The following is an 8,352-nucleotide window of genomic DNA, read 5'->3' on the forward strand; positions in this document are numbered from 1 at the left end:
TACGACTGGATTGCTAATTTCACAGAGAACACAACCCACTATATCACAACATCAATCTATCACAGAATAAGAAACCCCCAAATTTCAATTAAGAACATTCATACGGGTTATAAACCCTAATTTTAAAATTCGAAAATCAAACTCAAATTTGAACATGTTATTGAACTCCAAATCAGACGTATGACATATGAAAATCATCAGGAAAACAAGCTCTACAACATGCAATCATCAAATCATACAAACAATCATCCGAACAAAAATTCATATTTTTAATAAAATAAATTTGAAAATAAATAAATTTTTAGAAATTCAACCTTTGATTCTGCAGTGAAACAAAGCTTAGAATCTGATAGTACTCCTTGAGACCTTCAAATCGGTTACTCCAACTTTTCAAACGGATTTCACTAACGCCTTGAATTTGTGGTTTGATTCTCAGAAAGGTTTATGAATATATGATTTTTCTCTGTAAAATTATATATTTATCTGTCTGCAAATGATTTTGATACGAAATAAAATACGGTAAAAGGCTATTTATAATTACGGAAAATTAGTATCCCGTTGGATCATTCCGGATATAAAATGGTACGTTTATTTATAAAAACTGATCCAAACGGTATCGGTTTTCGGGATAATTATCCAAATCAGTACAACTTGTACTGCGGTCTTGGTCTCAGCACCCAGTTACACGTACTACGAAGTGATAATTGGGATAGTTTAATAAAAAGCTCCCGTTTATCGAAAATACGGGTTTTATTAATTTACCGAAACGAATATTGTATCGAAAATGTTGTGCCGGGACCCGCGCAGGACAAACCGTACGCCGGATCGAAAAGGTCGAAACATGGAAAATGCTCGGAATATTACAATTAGGTTAGGAAGGTGTTCTCGGAAGAGTTTCGGGTTCCAAAAACGTAAAAACGATTGACGTCGGTTGGTTCCCGTTTTTATAAAATAAATTTTAATTACCCGGAAAAAGATTTTAAAAATTTCATATCATTCTTATAAATCTATAAATCAACATAAAAATAATTAGGAAGATATGACAATTATCTATATTTTATTTTGGACATATAAAAATTAAAATACTCAATTAATATTATTTTTGAATATTCAAGTACATATATCACTTAACAATTAACTCACAGAATAGATAATGAACACACATATTAATTATTTAATAGTAAAAATAATTACACGTTATATCCCGGATATTACAGAGACTGTGTGGCATTCTGAAGACCTATGAGCTTGAAATAGAGCAGGATGAAAGAATGGAGAGAGGAAAGAAGAAAGGAGGATCCTTTGCACTAGTTGCTGAACTGGAAAAGGAGAAGGAAGTGAAGATGGAAGCTGTGGAATCAACTTCAAAGGCCTGTGAAAGCAAGGGTAAAGGGCTAGCTGCAGAAAGTGAAGATTCTTTGAGTCAAGATGACATGGAGGACATTGATGAGCACCTAGCATTCCTTTCAAGAAGATTTGCCAAGCTCAAGTTCAAGAAGAACTTTGGAGCTGCCAAGCCAAATAGAAACATGGTGGATAAGTCAAAATTCAAGTGTTTCAAATGTGGCTTGGCAGGGCATTTTGCAAATGAGTGTAGAAAGTCAGATTCTAGTAAGAAGAGATTTGAGTCTATGGATTATAAGCAAAAATACTTTGATCTACTCAAACAGAAGGAAAGGGCTTTTATTACACAAGAGAATGACTGGGCAGCTGATGGTTTGGATGAAGATGAGGAGATCAGCTATGTCAATCTAGCCCTTATGGCCAAGTCTGATGAATTAGAGACAAGTTCCTCAAGCAATCAGGTAATTACTACAAACCTTGCACATTTATCTAAAGCTGAGTGTAATGATGCAATAAATGACATGTCTACAGAATTGTATCATTTGCGTGTTACACTTAAGTCCCTCACTAAAGAAAATGCTAATATCAAAGAAAACAACTTGTTTTTGAGTGAGAGGAATAATGTGCTTGAGTCTCAGTTTGTTGAGTTTGAGAAACTAAAAATTGAGTGTAGAATTGCTAAGGAGGAATTAACTGAGTCCTTGAAAAAGGAAGAAATTTTAAAGAAGCAGCTCGATCGTGAACAGGAGGTGATTAAAGCATGGAAAACATCCAGAGATGTTCATGCTCAAATCACCAAGGTTCAAGGAATTGAGTCCTTTTGTGATGAAGCCTGGAAAAAGAATAAGGAGAAACTAGAACCTATTTTGGTAGATGGATTGCTGACATATGTAGACTCAACGGATGATGAGGACTATTCGTCGGATAACAAAATGTGTTATCCGTCGAATGATAAAAATCCTCATCCGTTGGCTGTGAACAAACGCATTAGTAAAGCCAAATTAACCAAGCTAAATGAAAAGTATGGGTCTGTTTCCAAGAACTTTGTTTCAGGGAGTCAAGTCAAGCCAAGAAAGGGAAGAAGGCTAATGTTGGTCACATGACTGTCAAACAGTTGAGTGACAGACTTGAGAAGATAGAGGTAAAAACAGAAACTAAAAGAAAAAACAATAGGAATGGTAAAGTAGGGATTAACAAATATAACAACTACACACCTGACAAATATGCTCCTAGAAGAATCTGTGTCAAATGTGGTAGTGTAAATCATTTGTCTGTTAATTGCAAATCTGCCATGCCTACTCCCATGTCTGTTCAGCCTCAATTCTCTAACATGAATGCCATGCCTCCTATGCCTGTTAATGCTATGCCTTCACAGAACATGAATGCACAGTTTGCTAATATGCCATTTGCACCTAATCCATATTATGCTGCATACAATATGCCTTAAATGCCATTTAGCATGCCTTACTGGAATAACATGTTTGCACCAAGCATGCCATTTCCTGTTAGCCATAACATGCATAATAATTCTGTAGCATCTAGTGGTTTCAAAGGCCCAACCCAAATGACTAAGGAAGAATCTGAAATTCCTAAGTCAAATGAGTTAAAACCTAAGAAATAGAAAAAGAAAGCTAACAAGGCAGGACCCAAGGAAACTTGGGTACCAAAATCAACTTGATTTGATTTTGATGTGTGCAGGGAAACAGAAGGAATCTTTGGTACTTGGATAGTGGTTATTCAAGACACATGACTGGTGATTCTACCCTGCTCACAGAGTTTGAAGAGAGAGCTGGCCCAAGTATCACTTTTGGAGATGACAGCAAAGGTTATACTGTGGGATATGGCTTGATTTCAAAGGACAATGTCATCATTGAAGAGGTTGCCTTAGTGGATGGTCTCAAACACAATCTGTTGAGTATCAGCCAGCTTTGTGATAAAGGCAACTCAGTAACCTTCAACAAAGAAACCTGTGTTGTGATTAATAATCAAAAAAACAAAGTGGTTCTCACTGGTGTGAGAAGAGGAAATGTGTACCTAGCTGACTTCAACTCAAATAAAGCAGAATCTGTAACTTGTCTTCTCAGTAAAGCAAGTCAAGATTAAAGTTGGCTATGGCACAAGAAGCTATCCCATTTGAACTTCAAAACCATGAATGAGCTGGTAAAGAAAGAGCTAGTTAGAGGCATTCCTCTGGTGGAGTTTACAAAGGATGGACTGTGTGATGCCTTCCAAAAAGGGAAGCAAATTAAAGCATCATTCAGGAAGAAACTTGATTCAGCAATTGAAGAACCTCTGCAACTGCTTCACATGGATCTGTTTGGACCAGTCAATGTTTTGTCAATCTCAAAGAAAAGATTTTGCCTAGTAATTGTAGATGATTTCTCAAAGTTCTCTTGGACCTATTTCCTAAAGTCCAAAGATGAAGCTAGTGAAATCATCATCAATCACATAAGGCAAGTTAACAATCATCCTGATTTCAAAGTTAGAAGAATCAGGAGTGACAATGGAACTGAGTTCAAGAACTATGTCATGAGAGCATTCTGTTAGGAAAATGGGATCCTGCATGAGTTTTCAGCAGCAAGGACTCCACAACAGAATGGAGTAGTGGAAAGAAAGAATAGATCTCTTATTGAAGCTGCAAGGACAATGCTTAAAGAATCAAAATTACCAACATATTTCTGGGCTGAAGCTGTCAGCACTGCATGCTACACTCAGAACATCTCTCTGATTAATCAAGCAAAATGCAAGACACCTTATCAATTGTTCAAGAACAAGAAGCCAACTCTGAACTTTCTTCATGTCTTTGGCTGTAAATGCTATATTCTGAGAAATCAAACTAATCAAAATGGGAAGTTTGATGCTAAAGCAGATGAAGGAATTTTTGTTGGATATGCTGTTGGTAAAGCATATAGAATCTACAATCTAAGAACCAACATTGTTGTTGAATCTATACATGTTGTGTTTGATGATAAAAAGATTGAAGGACTAAAAGATGGAGATTACCATGAGAGCCTCAAATTCGACAATGTTGAGATGGTCAGTGAAGAAAGTGATGATGAAAGTGATCAAGAAACAGTGTCTAAGGATAATGCAGACAAATTTACTACAAATGAAGCACAAAACTCAACATCCGTCGAGTTACATAATGCTTCATCCGTCGGAAGGCAATCTGTATTATCCGTCGGAAGACAACCTGCCTCATCCGTCGGTACTCAAAATTCACCATCCGTCGGGTTATCAAAAGGAGCAGGAAGTCAAGGCAGATCACCCATAGAACGCACCCCAATTTCAAATCAAAGATCCACAAACTCAGGGGGAGTTTCTAGCAATCAAAACTCAATCACACATCAAGACAACATTGAGGTCTCTTCATCTAGGGCTAATCTACCTCAACCAAGAAAATGGACAAAAGAACACCCCTTTGAACTGATTATTGGTGATGTTTCTTCCAGAGTTCAAACCAGGAGAGCAACTCAAGAAGAATGTCTATACAGCAGCTTCCTGTCTAAGGAAGAACCAAAGAAGGTAGAAGAAGCCTTATAAGATCCTGATTGGATTTTAGCTATGCAGGAGGAGCTAAACCAATTTGAAAGGAATAAAGTATGGAAGCTGGTACCCAAGCCTAAAGGAAAGAATCCAATAGACACCAAATGGGTATTCAGAAACAAGATGGATGAAAATGGCATAGTAGTAAGGAACAAAGCAAGATTGGTTGCTAAAGGCTATTGTCAGCAAGAAGGGATAGATTTTGATGAAACATTTGCTCCTGTTGCAAGATTGGAAGCCATCAGAATCTTCTTAGCCTATGCAGCCCATGCCAATTTCAAGGTCTATCAAATGGATGTCAAAAGTGCCTTTCTGAATGGAGATTTGGAGGAAGAAGTGTATGTAAGTCAACCTCCTGGCTTTGAAGATCCAAATTTCCCAGAGTATGTCTACTATCTATTGAAAGCACTTTATGGACTGAAGCAAGCACCTAGAGCCTGGTATGACACTTTATCAAAGTTCCTTTTGGAAAATCACTTCACAAGAGGTACTGTAGATAAAACTTTATTTTTCAGAAATGTGAATGGCTCTAGCATACTTGTTCAAATTTATGTAGATGATATTATTTTTGGCTCTACAGATGAGAAACTTTGTAAAAAGTTTGCCAAACTGATGCAAAGCAAGTATGAAATGAGTATGATGGGAGAACTAACTTACTTTCTTGGTTTACAAGTTAAGCAAATTAATGATGGAATATTCATTAGTCAAACTAAATATATTTTTTATCTTTTAAAGAAGTTTGATCTAATGAATTGCACATCTGCAAAAACTCCCATGGCCACTACAACTAAGCTTGAACTAAACACTACTGAAAAGTCTGTGAATATTTCAAGTTATAGAGGCATGGTTGGCTCACTTCTGCAAAAACTCCCATGGCCACTAATGTTTGCTACATGTTTGTGTGCTAGATTTCAGGCTGATCCTAGAGAGTCTCATTGGATAGCTATTAAAAGAATTTTCAGATATCTCAAAGGAACACCAAACCTTGGCATTTGGTATCCTAGAGATTCTGGTTTTGATCTAACTGGTTATTCAGATGCAGATTATGCAGGTTGCAGAATTGATAGTAAAAGCACAACATGAACCTGTCAATTTTTAGGAGACAAGCTTGTGTCCTGGTTCAGTAAAAAGCAAAATTCAGTTTCTACTTCTACAGCTGAAGCTGAATATATTGCTGCTGGCAGTTGCTGTGCACAGATTTTATGGATGAAAAATCAATTGCTAGACTATGGTTTTCAAGTTGAAAGGATTCCTATTTTCTGTGACAACACAAGTGCAATTGCCATCACTGAAAATCCAGTGCAACATTCAAGGACAAAGCATATAAACATCAAGTACCATTTCATAAGGGAACATGTAATGAATGGTACTGTAGAGTTACATTTTGTTCCAAGTGAGAAGCAACTTGCAGATATTTTTACCAAGCCACTGGATGAATCCACCTTTTCTAGGTTGGTAAGTGAGTTAGGTATGCTTAATTACTCTTGAATTTATCTGAATTATTCTTGCAAGTTGAAAAGAAGCCAGAAATTTAGTTGATTTTTAGTCTTGGATGAAATTTTGGCTAAGTCAAAATTTGTCTCTCGACGGATGACCATTATCCATCGGGTTGAGTCATCCGTCGATATACAAATTGTAAATAAAAATCAATTACTTTTCTGGAATATTTTAAAGGTCGACGGATAACATTTTAACCTCATCCGTCGAAGTGTCTAAATCTTAACCGTTAATTCCCTGAACATTATCCATCGAGTATACTTACAATTTATAAGCATTACACGACGGATAATGGGTGGAATTTTTAAAGTTTATTTTAAAACGGTAATTTTAGGCAGTTTCTATTGGGTAATTTATTTCTCTTTATTATTTTTATATGTTAAGTTTGATCAAAGTATAAAAGCCTATTTCATTCTAATCATTTTCTTTTATCATTCTCAAATTTAACTGTCTTATTTCATTCTCTCTCAAGCAAAAATCCTCTTTCTCTTCAAGCTTTTCTTCCCTAACAATGGCACCCATAGTAAAGATCATGTCACAGACTGGGTTCATCTATGAGAAGAACAACTTCACTGCCTTGGTCAATTAGGGGATTCAGCAATCTGAAGACTATCATAAGATGATGGACTTCGTGAAGAACTGCAAGTTAAGTTTTGCTATGCTGGAATCACCCATAATTTATTGTGAAGTTGTTGAGGAGATGTGGACAACAACAATCTATAACTCTACTGAAAAAACCATCACTCTGACCATCAAAGGTAATGTTTTCTGTATCAATAGTGATGTCATAAAAGCATGTTTCAAGATTCTTGATAACAATGTTACTGTACCACACACTGACACTGATATTGTCAATATGCTAAATTCCATTCATTATGCACTTCCTACTGTAAAACTAAGTGAAATTAAAAAGACTAGGTCTTAGGAAGGAATGGAGTTACTTGTGTGATGTAGTAACTAAGGTCTTTTCTGTAAAAATCAGTAATTTTGATTTTGTGAACATTTCCATGCTTAACATGCTATACATGCTAGTTACAGACAAATATTACAACTTAAGTGATCTGGTTGTGTATGAGTTAGGTTATAAACTAGGTGACTTAGCTAAAAGAGGAAAGAATATTTACTATGCTAGATTTTTTATGTTTTTTGCTAACCATCTTTGTGAAGAGATTGTACTTGAGAACCCAACCAACAAATTAGCGTGTTGGGTTCAAGAGAGAAGAATCATTGCAGATTTGAACAGAGCCAACCATCACAAGGATGTGCCAATGTTCTATTTTCCTGTAATGCTGGCACCTCAGGTAAGTGAGGTAAGTTCATCTACACTCTCAACTATTCCAATCCCTTCTATTTCTTTGGCTTCAGGCATAGCTATGGCAACTGTGACAATGACCAAACAGTTGCCTACCAAAGCTGCCAAAACAACTGCAATTCTTAAATCCAAATCAAAGAAAACCCCCTCTGGTATCTCTCAAAAGGTACCAGTTGAATATTCTACCAAACACAAAGAGGGGAGTATGAAGGAGGGTAAGATAGGCGAGGGAAGGGGTGAACATCAAAGAAACCCCAAGGATAAGGTTGGAGAGATAAGTGAATCCCAGCCTAGCCACACTGCAGTTTCCCAACAAACTGCAGTGCTTAAAAAGGACAGAAGCTCACTTCTAGCTGCATCCTCCCAAAAGGATGTGGCTATTGAACAAAGCTCTCATCCAAGAGCACAGGCTAAGAGGGTTAGGGACACAAGCCTACACCAAACTTACACTAGAAAGAAGAAATCCAAAACAACTGGGGATGCACAGGACACACACTTAGTGCAAACTGGTGCTAAAGACACAGTCCCTACACCTTCTCAAATTCAGATTGATGTGGCTCCAATAAATGTGGAGTCACAGCCAAAATCTCTCTTGATAGAAGCCACTGAAACACAATACTCACCAACCAACTCACTGGAAGTGGACATGATAA

The sequence above is a fragment of the Apium graveolens genome, chromosome 3 (genome assembly GCF_009905375.1).
Source record: "Apium graveolens cultivar Ventura chromosome 3, ASM990537v1, whole genome shotgun sequence".
NCBI lineage: Eukaryota > Viridiplantae > Streptophyta > Magnoliopsida > Apiales > Apiaceae > Apium > Apium graveolens.